General features: G+C 43.5%; 1 pseudogene; it reads left to right on the top strand.

Annotated features, from left to right (window-relative positions):
- The window catches only part of LOC127907430 (multiple C2 and transmembrane domain-containing protein 1-like), a 50,372-nt pseudogene that overhangs the window by 5,305 nt on the left and 21,533 nt on the right, over positions 1–23,534 (top strand).

Below are 23,534 nucleotides of genomic sequence, written 5' to 3'. Positions count from 1 at the left end.
AGCTTGGTCGCAAATGAGTCTTCCAAATGGACAATGACACCAAGCATACATCCAAAGTTTTGGCAAAATGGACAAGAAAGTCAAGGTATTGGAGTGGCCATCACAAAGCCCTGGCCTCAATTCCATAGAACATTTCTGGGCAGAACTGAAAAAGCATGTGCGAGCAAGGAGGCCTACAAACCTGACTCAGTTACACCAGCTCTGTCAGGAGGAATGGGCCAAAATTCACCCAACTTATTGTGGAATGCTTGTGGAAGGCTACCCGACATGTTTCACCCAAGTTCAACAGTTTCAAGGCAATGCAACCAAATACCAATTGAGTGTATGTTAACTTCTGATCCACTGGAAATGTCTTGAAAGAAATAAAATCTGAAATAAATAATTCTCTATACTATTATTCTGACATTTCACATTCTTAAAATAATGTGGTGATCCTAACTGACTTAAGGCAGGTAATCTTTACTAGGGTTAAATGTCAGGAATTGTGAAAAACTGAGTTTATATGTATTTTGCTAAGGTGTATGTAAACTTCCGACTTCAACTGTATGTAGTAGGCAATACACAAGGCACCATATTGCAAACAATATTTAGTCATCATGCACCATCTTGAGCACCTTGCTTTTTCCCAGCACAAAGCACCCTTATCTAGTCAGTTTCAATCAAATCTCTTTTCACCCAATACCTACCCTCTGTCTCTCTGGAAAAGTCATCCTAATGCCTTCTTTCCTCTCTGTTGGTCTCTATTTTCAGGGACAAGTGATCCGTATGTGAAGTTTAAGATTGCGGGGAAGGAGGTGTTCAGGAGCAGGACCATCAATAAGAACCTGAACCCGGTGTGGGACGAGAGGGTCAGCCTACTTGTGGACAGCCTCCGAGAACCTCTTTATGTCAAGGTAAGACTGTCTGAGAGACTCTACTATGTGTCACAGTTTCTGGGTTATTTGATTGTTGTTTCCTTAGGTTACCGCTGGATGGCTCCCTTACCCTGTTTTCGAGGTTCCAGGTTACCCTGATTATTACTTATTGGATTCACCTGTGTTTAATTACCTTCTATGTTCATCTGGTTGCCTTGTTTCTGTTTAAACTCTCAGTAAAAGTTTTGAATTTACCCTTACCTCTGCTTGCCATGAGGCTTGGCTGCAGACATTGTCGGGTGATTTTAGAACTCTCCGCTCTGCAGACAGGACAGACGGGAGCAACTCCTATTGCACCTGTAGCTGTTCCTAACGCTCCACTCCCTACCAGCTCAGCATCTTCCTCCCTTCGGGAGCCTCATCTCCCGGCACCAGAGTGCTATGAGGTGCATCCTGGGACGTGTTGTAGGTTCCTGCTCCAGTGCTCGCTGGCCTTCGAGCTGCAGGCATCAAGGTTTCCCACCGTGCGTTCCAGAGTGACATACATCAGCTCTTTACTCTCAGGACGGGCTCTGGAATGGGCCGTGGCCATTTGGGAGCAGCAATCAGACATTTGTTTTAATTGGAAAAGCTTGGCAGGAACATAGCTCAAAGACTCATTGTTCTTTGGCAGGGCAGCCGGAGTGTAGCTGATTACACCATTGACTTTCAGACGCTCGCTGCTGAGAGCGGTTGGAATACTCAGTGAGGTTCTCAAGGATGAACTGGCTTTCCGGGACAACCCTGACACTCTGGATGAGCTTATCGTTCTGGCCATCCGGATTGACAACCGGCTTCAGGAACATTGTCGTGAGAGAACTCAGGGGTTCCGAGTTGTTTCCCGTGTTTACCACTGACGGAGTCAATTCCACCTTTGTTCCACTGCCTTATGCTGCTCTGGTTCTCCTTTATATCCTTCCGGGAACTGATGCATTTGGGACGCACAAGACTTTCCACTCTTGAGATAAGATGCAGGATTAACGAGCAACATTGTCTTTAATATGGGCAGTCTGGACATTTCCGTGCCTCCTGTCCCGAGCTGACGAGAAACAGGATGACTCGACAGTCGACGGGAGAATACTGGTGAGTCAGATACAGTCTCCAGCTGCCGACACAGCAGGTACTATTTAATGAAGCTGCCAGTTGAGGACTGCCTCTTCGTGGTAGAGGTAGATGCCTCTGACATTGGCATGGGTGCAGTTCTGTCTCAGAACTCGACTAAAGACCAAAACCTTCTTCTCCAGCCATCTCACTCCAGCAGAGAGGAACTGTGATGTCGGCAATCGGGGGAGCTTCTTGCGGTCAAACTGACTTTGGAGGAGTGGCGGCACTGGTTGGAATGTTCGAACATCCCTTTACGGTTGGTCTGACCACAATAACCTGGCCTACATCCAAGAGGTTATACGCCTCAGTCCCCGACAGGCTCGATGGGCTCTTTTCTTCTTTACCGTAAGAGGTCTAAGAACGTGAAGACAGATGCCCTTTCTCGCCAGTTCCCCAGCTCCAGTGAGAATCAGCCGATTGGATCCATCATCCCCAGGTCACTCATCCTCGCACCGGCGTCCTGGGTTATAGAGACTGTTGTGAGGAAGGCACAAGGTAGGGAGGCAGTTCCTGACAGCTTTCAATCTAACAGACTCCTTGTTCCTCTTGGAGGCACAGTCCAAGGTTCTTCAGTGGGCTGATTTGTCGCTTCTCACCTCTCATCCGGGACAGCAGTGAATGCTAGAGTATCTGAGGAGGAGGTTTTGGTGGCCCTCGGCAGAGGCGGACACTCTGACCTTTGTTCCTGCCTGTCCGACATGCGCCCGGAACAAGACTCCTCGTCAGCAGCCTCTGGGGCTTCTTCATCCACTGCCAACACCTTCCCGACCATAGTCTCATCTCTCTATGGATTTCATCACAAGTCTTCCATCCTCAGAGGGCCAACCTGTCATCGTGGACCGCTTTTCCAAGGTGGCACATTTCATTCCGCTGCCTAAGCTTCCATCTTCCTGTGAGACTGCTCAGTTAGTTATTCAGCATGCTTTCCGCCTTCACAGACTTCCTCTAGACATCGTCTCCGACCGGGGGCCCCCAGTTTGCCTCCAGATTCTGGAGGGCATTCTGTACTCTTCTGGGGTCATCATCCAGTTTGTCCTGAGCTATCACCCTCAGTCCAATGGTCAAACGGAGTGGGTGAACCAGGATCTGGAGACCACCTTACGGTGCTGTGTGTGCCAACCACACCATCTTCCCTGGGTGGAGTATGCACACAACACTCTCCAGTGTTCCTCCACCGTTCTGTCACCATTCCAGGTTTTGTATGGAAACCATGTTCCCCTTTTTCCAGATCAGGAGATTGAAGTGCCGGTTCCATCCTCTCAACGTCTCACCCATTCAAGGTTCCAGGGCACAATAATCTAGTGACCTATCGTCTTCGTCTTCCCGGTCTATGAGTGTTCATCCCACCTTCCACATATCCGGCTCAAGCCTGTGGTGTTCAGTCGCCTGGTTCCGGCCACTCGGCCTCCATCTCCGCCTTGCATGATAGCGGGACAGCCAGCCTACACTGTGCGACGCATCCTCTCCAGTCACCAGTTCCGGCATGGGACTCAGTATCTCGTGGACTGGGAAGGTTACTGTCCTGTGGGGCGATCCTGAGTTCCGGCGCGGGACATTCTGGACCCCGGACTCATTCGGGATCTCCATCTCCGTTCAGTTACCCCTGGTGGAAAGTCAGGAGCCGTTCCTTGAGGTTGGGGTCCTGTCACAGTTTCTGTGTTATTTGATTGTTGTTTCCTTAGGTTACCACTGGAGGGCACCCTTGCCCTGTCTTCTAGTTTGCAGGATACCCTGACTGTTACTTATTGGATTCACCTGTGTTTAATTACCTTCTCTGTACACCTGGTTGCCTTGTTTCTGTAAAAGTTATAGATTTACCGTTGCCTTTGCTTGCTGTTTTTTTCTGCGCCTGGGTTCGAGTTCTTCCTAGCATTATTGTTACGCTATGTTTTGGGATATTAACCAGGGCCATAAAGAGGGACATTTTTAGGAAAGTTCAAGTTCATTTACTGCTTTTCTATTCAATTTAATCTTAGAACCCCTCATCCCGGATCCGGGATCGTGACTACTGCTCAAGCTCATTACCATAACGCAACGTTAACGATTTCTGAAAATCGCAAATGAAATGAAATAAATATGCCTGTTCTCAAGCTTAGCCTTTTCTTAACAACACTGTCATCTCAGATTTTCAAAATATGCTTTTGAACCATAGAAAATCAATAATTTGTGTAAGAGTGTTGATAGCTAGCTTAGCATTTAGCGTAGCATTTAGCACGCAACATATTCACAAAAACCAGCAAAGCAATCAAATAAAATAATTTACCTTTGAAGAACTTCAGATGTTTCAATGAGGAGACTCTCAGTTACATAGCAGATGTCCAGTTTTTCCTGAAAGATTCTTTGTGTAGGACAAATCGCTCCGTTTTGTACATCACATTTGGCTACCGAAACGAACCGAAAATTCAGTCACCTACACGTCAAACTTTTTCCGAATTAACTCCATAATATCGAATCAAACAATGGCAAACGTTGTTTGAATCAATCCTCAAGGTGTTTTGTCGAATATCTCTTCATTGATATGCCGTTCGTGGAAGCATGGTTTTTCTCTAAATCCCATGGAAAAATACCAGCAGCTGAGTTTTGCGCACCAATTTCCACGCAGGACACCGTGCGGACACTTGGCAAATGTAGTCTCTTATGGTCAATCTTCCAATGATATGCCTGCAAATACGTCACAATGCTGCAGACCCCTTGGGGAAACGATAGAAAGGGTAGGCTCATTCCTGGGGCATTCACAGCCATATAAGGAGACAATGCAAAACGTAGCTTGGGAAAATCCTGTTCATTTCCTGGTTGCAGTAACATCTTGGTTTTGCCTAAAGCTTGTGTTCTAGGGCACTCACAGTGAAAATCTTTGCAGTTCTGGAAACGTCAGTGTCTTCTTTCCAAAGCTATCAATTCCATGCATAGTCGAGCATCTTTTCGTGACAAAATATCGCGCTTAAAACGGGCACGTCTTTTTATCCAAAAATGCAATACTGCCCCTAGAGTCTTAAGAGGTTAAAAACTTTAAAATGTAATTTGGAGAACAGTAAAAACAAGCAAAAAATGACCCCAGATGTAGTCACATTTGTTGCTGTAGCTTCGTTCACCTCAGTTGATAGCATTTTTGGGGATATTGGTCAAGTTATTACTATGAATGATGAATGAATGTCTAAGCATAATTCATATTTGTTATGAATCGGGGCACCAGTCCATTATTGGACAACAATTGTCTTCTAAAAAGACCTGGCTTAACAATAACACTATAACACAAAAATTGTAATAATTTATTTATCTGAAGGTATATCTGATGAGCCTGATCAAGGAGAAAATTGTTAGAGGGTAATATTCTCAATTTAGATAGAGCAACATTTACATACTCAAGACTAGACTTAACAGGTCACGTTAAGTGTGCAGGGTGCATACGTTAAGGGTGCATACTGCGAAAGAGTATGGTCTTTGAATTGTGAATGAAAGAAGCAGGGTCAAGAAATGGTTCAATTCTAATGTTAAAGTTATAATGTTACTTAACGTTAACCTAAAGAGCTTCACATTACACTTCATGCCAACGCTGGTGGAGAGAAAGGGCAAGTAGTTGTATAGTTACACTCAATAGATGGAATGGTCTTCGGTCAGATAAACAGTGCAGCGGCACTGTCGACGGTTTATTTCGGCTTCACGCGAGTTCGGAGGCCTGGGTGGCTGGAGATATGTGCGCTGACGCCGGGTAGTCCTATGCAAGGCAGCACACAGTCCAACGTAAGTTTGGTGAGGAATGCTGGTGTTCGCTGTCGATGAATGAGATCTAGACGGGATCAGCGGGACGCGAGCTGGTGATCTAGAATCCTTAGCTCTGCTTCATTGGAAAAGGGACAACTCCTAAGAGTAAGTCCTTGGGTGGTTTGTCCAGAAGTCATCTCAACAGTCCCTGCTGACAGCCGAAACATTCACTGAAACCTACCTCAGTTATTTTATTCCTCCATCTGGGGAGAAGGTTCAAAATGTCCCTCCAAACCATACAACCCAAGAGTCATCAATACCTCTCCCATACCTCTCATAGTGTTGGCATGTTTGTGCCACTTGGAGAAATTAGGGATTTGTTCTTCACGTACCATACAGAAACAGTCCAATAGTGAAGTAATTTAAATTTGCAGTCCATAGGTACCAAACATGCCTTGGTTAGGTAACATATTGTATGGTTACTTGTAATAAACATTTTATACCTCGTAATAACATAGCAAAACAAAATAATATAACACAACATACTTTACACTAACTCCAACATTTTATGTTTTTTATATCACTTTTAATGTGCTTTAAATGTGTTTTAGATGACATCACTGTTGAATGAGTTGACACATTTTCTTAGAAAAGGCTTGCCACTTCCTGTGGTCAAGACGAAGTACAGTGGCAAGACAAATGATGTGAACCCTTTGGAATGACCTGCATAAGTTAGTCATAACATTTGATCTGATCTTCATCTTAGTCACAACAATAGACAAACACAGTGTGCTTAAACTAATAGCACACAAGTTATTGCATTTTTTTTTTTGTCTATATTGAATACATAATTTAAACATTCACAGTACAGATTGGAAAAGTATGTGAACCCCTAGGCTAATGACTTTTCCAAAAGCTAATTGGAGTCAGGAGTCAGCTAACCTGGAGTCCAATCAATGAGACGAGATTGGAGATGTTGGTTAGAGCTGCCCTGCCCTATAAAAAAACACAAAATTTGAGTTTGATATTCACAAGAAGCATTGCCTGATGTGAACCATGGCTCGAACGAAAGAGATCTCAGAAGACCTAAGATTAAGAATTGTTGACTTGCATAACGCTGGAAAGGGTTACAAAATAATCTCTAAAAGCCTTGATGTTCATCAGTCCATGGTAAGACAAATTGTCTATAAATGGAGAAAGGCCAACACTGTTGCTACTGTCCCTAAGAGTGGCCATCCTGCAAAGATGACTGCAAGATCACAGTGCGGAATGCTCCGTGAGGAATCCCAGAGTGTCAGCTAAAGACTTACAGAAATCTCTGGAACATGCTAACATAGACAAGTCTATGATACGTAAAACACTAAACAAGAATGGTGTTCATGGAGGACACCACGGAAGAAGCCACTGCTGTCCAAAAAACATTGCTGCATGTCTGAAGTTCGCAAAAGAGCACCTGGATGTTCCACAATGCTTCTGGCAAAATATTCTGTGGACAGATTAAACTAAAGTTGAGTTGTTTGGAAGGAACACACAACACTATGTGTGGAGAAAGAAAGGCACAGCACACCAACATCAAAACCTCATCCCAACTGTAAACTATGGTGGAGGGAGCAACATGATTTGGGGGCTGCTTTGCTGCTTCAGGGCCTGGACAGCTTGCTATCATCGACGGAAAAATGAATTCCCAAGTTTATCAAGACATTTTGCAGGAGAATGTAAGGCTATCTGTCCGTCAATTGAAGCTCAACAGAAGTTTGGTGATGCAACAGGACAACGACCCAAAACACAGAAGTAAATCAACAACAGAATGGCTTCAACAAAGAAAATACGCATTCTGGAGTGGCCCAGACAGAGTCCTTGAGAACAGTTCACACCAGACACCCAAAGAATATTGCTGAATGGAAACAGTTTGGTAAAGAGGAATGGTCCAAAATTCATCCTGACTGTTGTGAAGGTCTGACCCGCAACTACAGAAAACGTTTGGTTGAGCTTTTTGCTGCCAAAGGGGAGTCAAGCAGTTATTAAATCCAAGGGTTCACATACTTTTCCCACCCTGCACTGTGAATGTTTACACAGTGTGTTCAATAAAGACATGAAAACATGTAAATGTTTGTGTGTTATTAGTTTAAGCAGACTGTGTTTGTCTATTGTTGTGATTTAGATGAAGATCAGATCAAATTTCATAATCAATATATGCAGAAATGCTGTTAATTCCAAAGGGTTCACATACTTTTGCTTGCCACTGTTTGTGGATCTGGACTTTATTACCCTGCCGTATACTGGAGCGAAAATGATTCCAGCTTGACTCTACCGCTTTGTTTAGAATATGTGATATGGCCTCGATCAAGGTAGCAGGCTGAATGGGGCCATATCCTGGCCCTGATGGACAAGCCTGACACTTCAAAAGGGACTTCTGGCCTGTGGGGTCAACTGGGGTTCCTGGTCTGAAGTGAGTTGATAGGCCCCTGTCCAGTAAAAGGGGTTTGTGCTGATGTGACATGAGGGTCAACTCCTAAAGCCTATTAGCTGTACAATTAGCCACTACACATTAACTCACATAAACTCAGCACCAGGATTAAAAACTACAATTTAATACGTGCAGAGGGATCTGTTAGCAGAAAAAGTATTTGTTAACAAAGGTAAACATGGGTTTTTTCAAATGTCCTGAAATTCTACACATTCTGCCATGAATTCTGCCATGTTAATATGAAATCTGAGTGAGAGTGACTTTCAAAATCAATGGGTTCCCCTGGAAGTCAGGGCCCTGTGCACGTGCCCTGTGTGGCTGGTCAGTGATTCAGTCATAACTACTACAAGTTTAGATAGATGGCTAGACTAACTAGACTAATTTACCAATCTAAAACGTTTTGCTGACATGGGCAAATTGAGTGAGTCAGTGACTGACATTATGTAAGTCTCTCTGGATACGTGTTGTTCTGCTAAGTGACTAACATGTCATATGTTAATGTAATATAACAAGAGGAAGACTGCACATGCACAACTAAGTTTAGAAGTTCCACCTTGTGTATTCTACTGTTCTAACTCTCAAAAGTAAGTTAAGTTCTAAATGTTTATCTTTTGTTGTTGTTAAGGCCCCAATATGAATATATTTATTTTCAAGCATTAGTGCTATCTTTGCCTACTTTGTGTAACTGTTGCCTCAAACTGAAATATGTCATTGTGACCTTTGGGAAGGATTAATGTGGTTGTTATTAACACAGGATTCATTTCAGTGAACCTGGTGCCAGGTAATGTGAAGATGCATTGCAGTTTCAACATGAATGCATACAGTACAGTACACCTAAGCACAGTATAGTACAGTACTAGGGTTGCAACAATCTGGTAACTTTCCCCAAAATCCCTGGAAGATTTCCGGATTAATGTGGGAATTAGCAGGAAACCGAAGTCATTCAGACAGGATTTCTGGAAGACCTCGGAATTTCTGGAAAGTTACCAGACTTTGCAACGCAAGATTCCAGTATGTGATCTCTATGGTAACAGTGTGTTATGTCCTGCAGGTGTTTGACTATGACTTCGGCCTTCAGGATGACTTCATGGGTTCTGCCTACCTCTACCTGGAGTCTCTGAAAGACCAGAGGTCTGGACAGACAGGGGAAACTCCTTATCTTTATACACTACATATACAAAAGTATGTGGACACCCCTTTAAATTAGTGGATTTGGCTATTTCAGCCACACCCGTTGCTGACAGCTGTAGAAAATTGAGCACCATGCAGTCTCCATAAGAGAACAATGGCCTTATTGAAGAGCTAAGTGACTTTCAGCGTGCCACCGTCATAGGATGCCACCTTTCCAACAAGTCAGTTCATCATATTTCTGCCCATCTAGAGCTGCCCTGATCAACTGTAAGTGATGTTATTGTGAAGCGTAAAACATCTAGGAGCAACAACGGCTCAGCCGCAAAGTGGTAGGCCACACAAGCTCACAGAACGGGACCGCCGATTGCTGAAGTACAATACTCACTACCGAGTTCAAACCGCCTCTGGAAGCACCAGAGCTGTTCGTTAGGAGCTTCATGAAATTGGTTTCTATGGCTGAGCAGACGCCCACAAGCCTAAGATCACTATGCGCAATGCCAAGCGTGGCTGGAGTGGTGTAAAACTCGCCGCCATTGGACTCTGGAGCAGTGGAAACTCGTTCTCTGGATTGATGAATAATGCTTCACCATCTGGCAGTCTAACAGAAGAATCAAGGTTTAGCGGATGCCAGGAGAACGCTACCTGCCCCAATGCATAGTGCCAACTGTAAAATTTAGTGGAGGAGGAATAATGGTCTGGGGCTGTTTTTCATGGTTTGGGCCCCTTACTTCCAGTGAAGGGAAATCTTAACGCTACATCATACAATGACATTCTAGACAATTTGGGAAGAACCTTTCCTATCTCAGCATGACAATGCCCCCCCCCCCCTGTGTACAAAGCGAGGTCCATACAGAAATGGTTTGTTGAGATTGGTGTGGAAGAACTTGACTGTCCTGCACAGACCCCTGAACTCAACCCCATCGAACACCTTTGGGATGAATTGGAACGCTGACTGCGAGCCAGGCCTAATCATCCAATGTCAGTGCCCAACCTCACTAATGCTTTTGTGGGTGAGTGGAAGCAAGTCCCCGCAGCAATGTTCCAACATTCTAGTGGAAAGCCTTCCCAGAAGTGTGGAGGCTGTTATAGCAGCAAAGGAGGGACCAACTCCATATTAATGCCCATGATTTTGGAATGAGATATTTGATGAGCAGGTGTCCACCTACTCTTGGTCATGTAGTGTATCTATCTATCTATCTATCTATCTATCTATCTATCTATCTATCTATCTATCTATCTATCTATCTATCTATCTATCTATCTACCTTCTTTCTTTCTCTCCTTCTCCCATCCTTCTTGTTTTTCTTCCTGCCCTACCCCTCATCCCTCCATCTCTTCCTCCTCTTTCTCTGTCCATTTTATTATTTGACCTTCTTTCCTTCCTCCCCTCCACCTTCTTCCCCCTCTCTCCGTCTCCTTTTCCTACTTCTCTTCTTACCCTGCAACATAATGGAATGTATCACAAAGAAGCATATTTTTACTCTCTCTCTCTATTTTATCATTCTCCAACACATTATCTCTTTCTCTGTTTCTCTCGCTTTTGCTATCAGTATTTTTTTGTTCAATGTCACAATTGTTGTCCTTATTGGTTGATCTCTCTCTCTCCGTATCTCACAAATCTATCCCTGTGCCCTATTTGTGTCCCCATTTTACTTGACACTTGTTTCAATGGAACTTACAAAATGCACCACTGCCCTCTAGTGTACTTCATTGGAAATGCATATTACATGTATGTACATGACAGACAACGCAAACATAAATGGTACCATAGATCTGTCATGATACAACAGGATGTGTGAGACAACCAACAACATTAGTTCCGGTGATTTGGACTGATCACGATTTTGTAGGAGTTAGCATCTTTCGAATGTCAGAAGGGGAGGGGGCATTTGGAACATAATAATAATAATAATATAGACTTGCCCGTAACATGCAGAGAGAGAAGGTGGAGAACTTCATTCTCTTAACACATATGGATCTATAACTAAAATCGAGCATCTGACCAATTACACAAGACTTTAGTTTTGAGTTAACTGACATGAGTACATGACACACACAAGTGTGCAACTGTGTGTGCTTATGTGTGTACGTGTCTCTACATGTTTGTGCATGTGTATGTGTGTGCGGGTCACCGTGTCCTCCCTCTGCCACCTCAGGACCCTGGACGTGACCCTTGACCTCGAGGATCCCCAGTACCCCGAACATAACCTGGGAACTCTAGAGCTGGCAGTCACACTGTCACCCAAAGAAGGAGACTTCAGGGAAGCAGTAAGTCCACGCTGTCGGTCTCTCTCTTTCTCTCTCTTCAGTAGCTTAGACCATCCTAAGGGAACAGGGACGACTTCTGATTGATGTAGTGTAACTGTATTAAATTGTACGATTTAATTTTAACAGTACTGTTTTAATCCAGACAGGATGTTGTTTGTGTGAATATATGGCCTCATTATTCTGTCACTTTTGATGTCTTATGAGTAAAAAAAAAAGAAAAATGGATCACCTTTGTCAATGATAATGAACATTATGAAATGGCTCTGACATTTAACTGTCATTTCGTTTGGCTCAGAGCAAATGTCTCCCCAGCCAATGACAGGACTCCATAATGCATTGCCGATCCAATGCTAGGTAGTCTTTTTGCAATGCTGTCAGCCAAAATCTGACCTGGATACAATCCATCATTCAGCTATTGGAAATAGAGACGGGAGAGGAAGCAGTTTCTTTCTGGTTCATGTGCAGTCAATGAATTAAGCAGACCAGACCCAGCTCCTATTGCATTGGTGCCTATGGGAGAGCCATCCCTTAAGCAGACTGGAACTGTGACAATTTGGTAAATGGTAAACAGCCTCAGTAAGACATCAAATCAAAATCAAATCAAATTTATTTATATAGCCCTTCGTACATCAGCTGATATCTCAAAGTGCTGTACAGAAACCCAGCCTAAAACCCCAAACAGCAAGCAATGCAGGTGTAGAAGCACGGTGGCTAGGAAAAACTCCCTAGAAAGGCCAAAACCTAGCAAGAAACCTAGAGAGGAACCAGGCTATGTGGGGTGGCCAGTCCTCTTCTGGCTGTGCCGGGTGGAGATTATAACAGAACATGGCCAAGATGTTCTAATGTTCATAAATGACCAGCATGGTCGAATAATAATAAGGCAGAACAGTTGAAACTGGAGCAGCAGCACGGCCAGGTGGACTGGGGACAGCAAGGAGTCATCATGTCAGGTAGTCCTGAGGCATGTTCCTAGGGCTCAGGTCCTCTGAGTGAGAGAAAGAAAGAGAGAATTAGAGAGAGCATACTTAAATTCACACAGGACACCGGATAAGACAGGAGAAGTACTCCAGATATAACAAACTGACCCTAGCCCCCTGACACACAAACTACTACAGCATAAATACTGGAGGCTGAGACAGGAGGGGTCAGGAGACACATCTTCATTTATTTACCATCGCTGGTGGAAAATCAATTGCAATATAGCAAAGACGGTGGGTAAATGAAGATCTCCTACTCAGGATGTTTACCACTGAAAAAAATGATCACAGTTCCGGTCCACTTAAGGGGTGGCTCTCCCATAGGCATCAATGCATTAGCAGCTGGATAGGCCTACTGGAAAAAAGATTTGAGCACACTGGCATAACAAAAAGGAACATGCTTTTAGAATGAAAAACAAAAACGTCCATGTTCAAAGAGCATTGTGTAACATTGCTCCTAATGATGTGTTTCCTTTCCTCTGTGGACGTGCTCAATGTTTTTATTTCATATTTATTTCTGTTCAATTATTTGTTTGGTTAATTGGACCCCTGGATGTATCATAAAGTACAAGGGGAGAGTCTTGGGGGAAATATTTTATTCTGTTTGATCTGATGTCTTATTTGGTTCTATAGTTCACAGAATCCACATTCGACAGAACAAATCAACTGTATTTAGGTTAAGCACCTTTTTGAATCCCTTAAACTGTAAAAAGGTCACAGAACACATGATGTTCTCTATCGCCACCTAATGGGCAAGATGAAAACCTTTTCAAATCAAGGCCATGACAAACTGGAATCCAGCAACTCGGACGATTCACTTCCAAACGTTCACATTTCAGAAATGACTCTACTACATAGTAATCAGAAACAGGAAAATAACCCTAATGCGCAAATATACAAATACAGATTCCATCGCCATCACAGGATAATCCTGGTGTGTCAGCGGTACCAAATCACACCCCTAACCATCCATTTGGCCCTAACCCCTCAATGTTTGCCGATCTGTAAGGTGGAAGCTCCACTACACTGTTTCTACTTACCAGACCCTTAAGATTAAATAAAGTTATATAAAGGTCAAATAAAAATACAATTAAAAAAGATCTGGAAATATTGAAGGGTTTATGACGTGTGTGTGTGTGTGTGTGTGTGTGTGTGTGTGTGTGTGTGTGTGTGTGTGTGTGTGTGTGTGTGTGTGTGTGTGTGTGTGTGTGTGTGTGTGTGTGTGTGTGTGTGTGTGTGTGTGTGTGTGTGTGCAGCACAGTAGGCCTATTTATGGGTCGTTGTGGGTGGCAGCGCTTTTACTGCTTATGCTTTGCTGTCTGTGACCCTCCATATCCTGCTTCCTCCTGGGCTGACCTCAGCCCTCTGACCCCATGCAGCTCTGAGCACTCCAGCATCCTATAACGGCTTTGTCTCATTTACAGACCATGCTTTTGAAAAGAAGCTGCAAACGATCCAGTAAGGTAATACATGGCATGTAACCTCCAATACCAACTACCTACCTACCTACTTTACCCACCCAAATCCCTCCGCTACCCCCACAAACCCCTCCGCTGTCCTGGGTTCAGGTGGTGTCCCAGCCCCTCTTCCTCCACCTCCTCTGTGTCCCTGTCACCGTTATCAGTTCTCACTCCACCATCTTATATTTTCCACAAGCTGCAATATACAGACAGGTGGAACTGACAGCAGTAATATGCTGCTGTTAGTCCAGATGGCGTCCGTGACAGTTTTCTGGCTCTTTATAGTGACCAGAAACCTAGAAAACTTATTTTGCTAATTACCTTCAGCCGGCCGGTGTGCGACCATGGCAAAGTTGGTTTGACTTTAGATAGCCTATCTTTGTGGGGCTAGTTAGGGACCGTTAATAAATTACACAATGTAAATGGGAATATATTTTCATGTTGTATTAAATGCTTTCAATATTTGTATATGAATTTCTACAGTTTATAGTTGGTTTGAGCTTCTTAAGAGGTTAAGTCATTGAAATTTGGAGCTATTGAAATGTTTAAATAATGTCCCATGTACCCTACATTATTTACTGATGGTTCTTAACTAGCCCCATAGGGATATCCAAAGTTAAACCAAATTTACCATGGTCAGTTGGCGATCGTCGCATGCAGCCGCACACCGAATTGATGATTAGTTGGGTGCTGCCTGCTGTGGGCATGCGGGCAGGGATGAAATAAACCCAACCCAAGGAAAGCTGTTAGAACCTAGTTCCTTACATCTCGCAAATCTCAGTTGTGTACAATACTGACTTTACTATCAAAATGTTCCTATTTAAACTTTGTAGTCAAGTTTGACACTAGAAAACATGTTTTTATTTAATATCAATGACACAAAGGCTATTTTCAACAAGACATGTCGGTTTTTTGGTTCAGTTGAACGTATAGACTGTGATTTCATACTGAAATATGGAACAAAGATGATTATCAATCATGGTTATCAGTTATGCTTACTGGTTACGGTTATCATTTAGGACTGTTCAGTTATGGTTGTTCAGTTAACATCTCAGAAACATCTGTCCCTCAATGGTCTTAGTTCGGGGATTGTGGATAGTCCTGGGCAAATTTGAGAGAGTGAGAGCCTTTGAGAATGGGGGTGTGTATGTGTTGGAGGTTTACTAACTGTCAAGCCAGATCTCCCATGTCTGTCTGAGACCCCTTTATCTCATGAGGACATCAACCCTGTGCATATCCTTTTGATTTCCCATCATGCCTGGCAGGTTGACCCTTGATCTGTCATTTCTCTCCGTGTTGCTCATTTTTGCTCTCTTTATCCCTTCACAACAGAAAGCATGCTGATCCAGGGTCTGCTTTTCCCTCTCATTGGCCCATGCATGTGGCACATGTCCATATCTGTAGCTTATGGATATTCATGTTCCAAACTGTATCCTGTTTGTCCTTAATGCCTCTCCGTGCCATAGCAGCCCTTAGGTGGTCCACAGCAGCAGGCTTATATCTCTGTCTCATTTTAAACCAAACCCATGGACTCTCGAGGACAAACAACAACTTCTGACATTTTCTCAGTGTTGCTGAGAGCAGCACTCTTTATCTGGAGGCGTGTACAGTACTTGAGTACAGTTGAGTAAAAGCTTGAGTTTGTAAAGATATAGAGATACAGAAAAGTTTGTTTTGGGCGTGTCTCTGGTTGGAGTAGTGTGGACGTTCTGCTGTAGAGCCTCCCCCAAACCATCCCTTTGAAGCTCCGAACTGGGCCATCCCGCCTGTGACTCGGGAATTATCTCCAACGCTAACAAACTAGTGCACTTCCCCACCAAGCGCCACTCCTCCTGGGTGTCTGCCTGGCTCCCTCCCTTTCTCCATGGTTATTTATATACCCTCTTCTCTTTAATCAAGCCAGTAATGCTGGACTCAATACATGCAAACAATGCAAGAACCACTGTGGGATAATTATAACACTAAAATAGTTTAAATCCACTTCCTTTCAAGTCCAGTAAAGTTGAATCACCCCTCTTATTATCACACTGTGTTCTTTGCCCCAGAAGTTAAATCACACATGGCTTTTGTATTAGCCTGTGTACTGAGTATATGATGTACAATTCATATGCTTTGTTTAACTGATCGAACCAACTTTTTTTTGGTACTTATATTTGTGTGGTTTTCTTATCAGCCCTTTTGGGCTTCCAGCCTCACCTGCAGACACTTTGTATTTCACTTATCTTCTTTGGTGTGAATAAATAAAAATGAAACACCTTAAAACCTAATGAGCTCCTACATTTTTTGTTTTCATTAGAGAATTTCAACCCAACACATCTCCTCGTGTCTTTCCCTGCTCTACTTTGGCATGTTGATGAGGATGATTCCTAATCCAAATCGACCATGGGTTTTTACATACAGTGCCTTGCGAAAGTATTCGGCCCCCTTGAACTTTGCGACCTTTTGCCACATTTCAGGCTTCAAACATAAAGATAAAACTGTATTTTTTGTGAAGAATCAACAACAAGTGGGACACAATAATGAAGTGGAACGACATTTATTGGATATTTCAAACTTTTTTAACAAATCAAAAACTGAAAAATTGGGCGTGCAAAATTATTCAGCCCCCTTAAGTTAATAGTTTGTAGCGCCACCTTTTGCTGCGATTACAGCTGTAAGTCGCTTGGGGTATGTCTCTATCAGTTTTGCACATCGAGAGACTGAATTTTTTTCCCATTCCTCCTTGCAAAACAGCTCAAGCTCAGTGAGGTTGGATGGAGAGCATTTGTGAACAGCAGTTTTCAGTTCTTTCCACAGATTCTCGATTGGATTCAGGTCTGGACTTTGACTTGGCCATTCGAACACCTGGATATGTTTATTTTTGAACCATTCCATTGTAGATTTTGCTTTATGTTTTGGATCATTGTCTTGTTGGAAGACAAATCTCCGTCCCAGTCTCAGGTCTTTTCAGACTCCATCAGGTTTTCTTCCAGAATGGTCCTGTATTTGGCTCCATCCATCTTCCCATCAATTTTAACCATCTTCCCTGTCCCTGCTGAAGAAAAGCAGGCCCAAACCATTTTTTATTTATTTTATTTTATTTCACCTTTATTTAACCAGGTAGGCTAGTTGAGAACAAGTTCTCATTTGCAACTGCGACCTGGCCAAGATAAGCATAGCAGTGTGAACAGACAACAGAGTTACACATGGAGTAAACAATTAGCAAGTCAATAACACAGTAGAAAAAAATGGGCAATCTATATACAATGTGTGCAAAAGGCATGAGGAGGTAGGCGAATAATACAATTTTGCAGATTAACACTGGAGTGATAAATGATCAGATGGGCATGTACAGGTAGAGATATTGGTGTGCAAAAGAGCAGAAAAGTAAATAAATAAAAACAGTATAAAAACAGTATGGGAATGAGGCAGGTGAAAAAGGGTGAGCTATTTACCTATAGACTATGTACAGCTGCAGCGATCGGTTAGCTGCTCGGATAGCTGATGTTTGAAGTTGGTGAGGGAGATAAAAGTCTCCAACTTCAGCGATTTTTACAATTCGTTCCAGTCACAGGCAGCAGAGTACTGGAACGAAAGGCGGCCAAATGAGGTGTTGGCTTTAGGGATGATCAGTGAGATACACCTGCTGGAGCGCGTGCTACGGATGGGTGTTGCCATCGTGACCAGTGAACTGAGATAAGGCGGAGCTTTACCTAGCATGGACTTGTAAATGACCTGGAGCCAGTGGGTCTGGCGACGAATATGTAGTGAGGGCCAGCCGACTAGAGCATACAAGTCGCAGTGGTGGGTGGTATAAGGTGCTTTAGTGACAAAACGGATGGCACTGTGATAGACTGCATCCAGTTTGCTGAGTAGAGTGTTGGAAGCCATTTTGTAGATGACATCGCCGAAGTCGAGGATCGGTAGGATAGTCAGTTTTACTAGGGTAAGCTTGGCAGCGTGAGTGAAGGAGGCTTTGTTGCGGAATAGAAAGCCGACTCTGGATTTGATTTTTGATTGGAGATGTTTGATGTGAGTCTGGAAGGAGAGTTTGCAGTCTAGCCAGACACCTAGGTACTTATAGATGTCCACATATTCAAGGTTGGAACCATCCAGGGTGGTGATGCTAGTCGGGCATGCGGGTGCAGGCAGCGATCGGTTGAAAAGCATGCATTTGGTTTTACTCGCGTTTAAGAGCAGTTGGAGGCCACGGAAGGAGTGCTGTATGGCATTGAAGCTCGTTTGGAGGTTTGATAGCACAGTGTCCAATGACGGGCCGAAAGTATATAGAATGGTGTCGTCTGCGTAGAGGTGGATCAGGGAATCGCCCGCAGCAAGAGCAACATCATTGATATATACAGAGAAAAGAGTCGGCCCGAGAATTGAACCCTGTGGCACCCCATAGAGACTGCCAGAGGACCGGACAGCATGCCCTCTGATTTGACACACTGAACTCTGTCTGCAAAGTAATTGGTGAACCAGGCAAGGCAGTCATCAAAAAAACCGAGGCTGTTGAGTCTGCCGATAAGAATTTGGTGATTGACAGAGTCGAAAGCCTTGGCGAGGTCGATGAAGACGGCTGCACAGTACTGTCTTTTATCGATGGCGGTTATGATATCATTTAGTACCTTGAGTGTGGCTGAGGTGCACCCGTGACCGGCTGAAACCAGATTGCACAGCGGAGAAGGTACGGTGGGATTCGAGATGGTCAGTGACCTGTTTGTTGACTTGGCTTTCGAAGACCTTAGATAGGCAGGGCAGGATGGATATAGGTCTATAGCAGTTTGGGTCCAGGGTGTCTCCTCCTTTGAAGAGGGGGATGACTGCGGCAGCTTTCAATCCTTGGGGATCTCAGACGATATGAAAGAGAGGTTGAACAGGCTGGTGATAGGGGTTGCGACAATGGCGGCAGATAGTTTCAGAAATAGCGGGTCCAGATTGTCAAGCCCAGCTGATTTGTACGGGTCCAGGTTTTGCAGCTCTTTCAGAACATCTGCTATCTGGATTTGGGTAAAGGAGAACCTGGAGAGGCTTGGGTGAGGAACTACGGGGGGCGGAGCTGTTGGCCGAGGTTGGAGTAGCCAGGCGGAAGGCATGGCCAGCCGTTGAGAAGTGCTTATTGAAGTTTTCGATAATCATGGATTTATCGGTGGAGACCGTGTTTCCTAGCCTCAGTGCAGTGGGCAGCTGGGAGGAGGTGCTCTTGTTCTCCATGGACTTCACAGTGTCCCAGAACTTTTGGAGTTGGAGCTACAGGATGCAAACTTTTGCCTGAAGAAGCTGGCCTTAGCTTTCCTGACTGACTGCGTGTATTGGTTCCTGACTTCCCTGAACAGTTGCATATCACGGGGGCTATTCGATGCTATTGCAGTCCGCCACAGGATGTTTTTGTGCTGGTCGAGGGCAGTCAGGTCTGGGGTGAACCAAGGGCTGTATCTGTTCTTGGTTCTGCATTTTTGAACGGAGCATGCTTATCCAAAATGGTGAGGAAGTTACTTTTAAAGAATGACCAGGCATCCTCAACTGACGGGATGAGGTCAATGTCCTTCCAGGATACACGGGCCAGGTCGATTAGAAAGGCCTGCTCACAGAAGTGTTTTAGGGAGCGTTTGACAGTGATGAGGGGTGGTCGTTTGACTGCGGCTCCGTGGCGGATACAGGCGATGAGGCAGTGATCGCTGAGATCCTGGTTGAAGACAGCGGAGGTATATTTGGAGGGCCAGTTGGTCAGGATGACGTCTATGAGGGTGCCCTTGTTTACAGAGTTAGGGTTGTACCTGGTGGGTTCCTTGATGATTTGCGTGAGATTGAGGGCATCTAGCTTAGATTGTAGGACTGCCGGGGTGTTAAGCATATCCCAGTTTAGGTCACCTAACAGGACAAACTCTGAAGCTAGATGGGGGCGATCAATTCACAAATGGTGTCCAGGGCACAGCTGGGAGCTGACGGGGTCGGTAGCAGGCGGCAACAGTGAGAGACTTGTTTCTGGAGAGAGTAATTTTCAAAATTAGTAGTTCAAACTGTTTGGGTATGGACCTGGAAAGTATGACATTACTTTGCAGGCTATCTCTGCAGTAGACTGCGACTCCGCCCCCTTTGGCAGTTCTATCTTGACGGAAGATGTTATAGTTGGGTATGGAAATCTCTGAATTTTTGGTGGCCTTCCTGAGCCAGGATTCAGACACGGCAAGGACATCAGGGTTAGCAGAGTGTGCTAAAGCAGTGAGTAAAACAAACTTAGGGAGGAGGCTTCTGATGTTGACATGCATAAAACCAAGACTTTTTCGATCACAGAAGTCAACAAATGAGGGTACCTGGGGACATGCAGGGCCTGGGTTTACCTCCACATCACCATGATGCTGCCACCACCATGTTTGACAGTGGGGATGGTGTGTTCAGGGTGATGAGCTGTGTTGCTTTTACGCCAAACATAACGTTTTGCATTGTTGCCAAAAAGTTCAATTTTGGTTTCATCTGACCAGAGCACCTTCTTCCACATGTTTGGTGTGTCTCCCAGGTGGCCTGTGGCAAACTTTAAACTACACTTTTTATGGATATCTTTAAGAAATGGCTTTCTTCTTGCCACTCTTCCATAAAGGCCAGATTTGTGCAATATACGACTGATTGTTGTCCTATGGACAGAGTCTCCCACCTCAGCTGTAGATCTCTGCAGTTCATCCAGAGTGATCATGGGCCTCTTGGCTGCATCTCTGATCAGTCTTCTCCTTGTATGAGCTGAAAGTTTAGAGGGACGGCCAGGTCTTGGTAGATTTGCAGTGGTCTGATACTCCTTCCATTTCAATATTATCGCTTGCATAGTGCTCCTTGGGATGTTTAAAGCTTGGGAAATCTTTTTGTATCCAAATCCGGCTTTAAACTTCTTCACAACAGTATTTTGGACCTGCCTGGTGTGTTCCTTGTTCTTCATGATGCTCTCTGCGCTTTTAACGGACCTCTGAGACTATCACAGTGCAGGTGCATTCATACAGAGACTTGATTACACACAGGTGGATTGTATTTATCATCATTAGTCATTTAGGTCAACATTGGATCATTCAGAGATCCTCACTGAACTTCTGGAGAGAGTTTGCTGCACTGAAAGTAAAGGGGCTGAATAATTTTGCACGCCCAATTTTTCAGTTTTCGATTTGTTAAAAAAGTTTGAAATATCCAATAAATGTCGTTCCACTTCATGATTGTGTCCCACTTGTTGTTGATTCTTCACAAAAAAATACAGTTTTATATCTTTATGTTTGAAGCCTGAAATGTGGCAAAAGGTCGCAAAGTTCAAGGGGGCCGAATACTTTCGCAAGGCACTGTATTTAAAAATAAACAAATGATTTCACCTTTATTTAGCCAGGAAGGCCAGTTGAGAACAAGTTCTCATTCACAACTGTGACCTGGCCAAGATAGAGCAAAGCAATGCGACACAAACAACAGAGTTACACATGGAATAAATAAACCTACAGTCAATAACACAATATGATGGATATGTAGCAATGATGGTATGAGGGTTATGAGATAATGAGGCATATGTAGCAACAAAACATTTTTTTTTTAGGAGGAGGAGTTAGCTAGCACAGTGTAGCGTCCTTCACCATTAGCATAACAGCATAGTGTAGACTATCTGGACTCACTGTAGAGTAGTGGGAGTAGGCCAGAGGATGCTGGTCGGAGGATTTTTGGAGGATGGGCTCATTGTAATGGCTGGAATGGAATAGTATTAAACACATCAAACATATAGAAACCACATGTTTGACTCCGTTCCATCAATACCATTCCAGCCATTACAATGAGCCTGTATTCCTATAGCTCCTCCCACCAGCCTCCTCTAGTGCAGGCTACTGTATAGGTGGTAGTATCACACAGAGCCCAGCTCTCATTGTTTCATGTCTGGAGAATGGAAATGAAGAGGCTTCATCTCCACATCAAAGCGCCGGTGCTTGTGCGCCAGGGTTTGTTCAAAGTTGAATGAAATTCACTCCAAAACCAACTATATGTTAATGAGGCTCCTCCAAACAAGGCATGGAGACAGTGAGATATCTCGTAGTGATGTGTTTGTTTGACAAATATGTACCAACTGCTTTGTTTTTTGTTCCCCCTTCCCCCCTGCACAAGCGAGCAATAGCATTGTGACTCCTGTAGAGGTTAAATTAGCCTGTAAGACATTAGTAAACGGTTAAAAATGGGTTTTAATCTGAGAGGGGAGGAGCAGCAATCTGAATTAATGCTGTCAGTGGTACAGCTCAATGGGGTTTACTACAGCTCAATGGCGTTTACTACAGTGAGTTAATGCTGTCAGTGGTACAGCTCAATGGAGTTTACTACAGCGAGTTAATGCTGTCAATGGTACAGCTCAATGGAGTTTACTATAGTGCCTTCAGGAAGTATTCACAAAGCTTCACTTTTTCCACATTTTGTTATGTTACAAGGTGGGATAAAAATTGGTTTAATTGTTATTTTTGTCAACTACTTACACAAAATACGCTGTAATGTCAAAATGGAAGAAAAATTCTAACATTTGTAAAAAAAAATATATATATATATAAAAAATGTCAAACTAACATGTCTATATTACATAAGTATTCAACCTCTTGAATAAATACATGTTAGAATCACCTTTGGCAGTGATTACAGCTGTGAGTCTTTCTGGGTAAGTCTCTAAGAGCTTTGCACAACTTGATTGCACATTATTCTTTAAAATATTCTTCAAGCTCTGTCAAGTTGGTTGTTGATCATTGCTAGACAGCCATTTTTAAGTCTTGCCATAGCTTTTAAAGCAAATTTAAGTCAAAACTGTAACTAGGCCACCAGGTTTTCATCTAGGATTTTGCCTGTGCTTAGCTCTATTCCATTTCAGTTTTTTCTAAAAAAAACTCCCTAGTCCTTACCCATAACATGATGCAACCATCACCATGCTTGTAAATATGTTTACTTTAGTGCCTTATTGCAAACAGGATGCGTTTATTTTTTTGACATTTATTATTCTGTACAAACTTCCTTCTTTTCACTCTGATGTTTAGTTTAGTTTTGTAGAGAACTACAATGTTGTTGATCCATCCTCAGTTTACTTGTATCACTGCCATTCAACTCTGTATCTGTTTTAAAGTCACCATTGTCCTCATGGTGAAATCCCTGAGCAGTTTCCTTCCTCTCCGGCAACTGAGTTAGGAAGGACACCTGTATCTTTGTAGTGACTGGGTTTATTGATACACCCATCCAAAGTGTAATTAATAATTTCACCATGCTTCACCAATCGGTGCCCTTCTTTGCGGGGCATTGGAAAACCTCCCTGGTCTTTGTTTTTCAATCTGTGTTTGAAATTCACTGCTCGACACAGAGATGAGCTAGTCATTCAAAAATCATGTACATGCAACTTATGTGACTTTTGTTTAAGCAAATGTTTTCTCTTGAACTTATTTAGGCTTTCCATAACAAACGGGTTGAATACTTATTGAATCAAGACATTTCAGCTTTTCATTTTCAATTCATGTATAAACATTTCAAAAAACATAATTCCACTTTGACACAAAATCTACATTTGATCCATTTA

This window comes from Oncorhynchus keta, chromosome 14 (assembly GCF_023373465.1).
Source record: "Oncorhynchus keta strain PuntledgeMale-10-30-2019 chromosome 14, Oket_V2, whole genome shotgun sequence".
NCBI classification, from domain to species: domain Eukaryota; kingdom Metazoa; phylum Chordata; class Actinopteri; order Salmoniformes; family Salmonidae; genus Oncorhynchus; species Oncorhynchus keta.
This window is presented reverse-complemented; position numbering and strand designations above follow the sequence as displayed.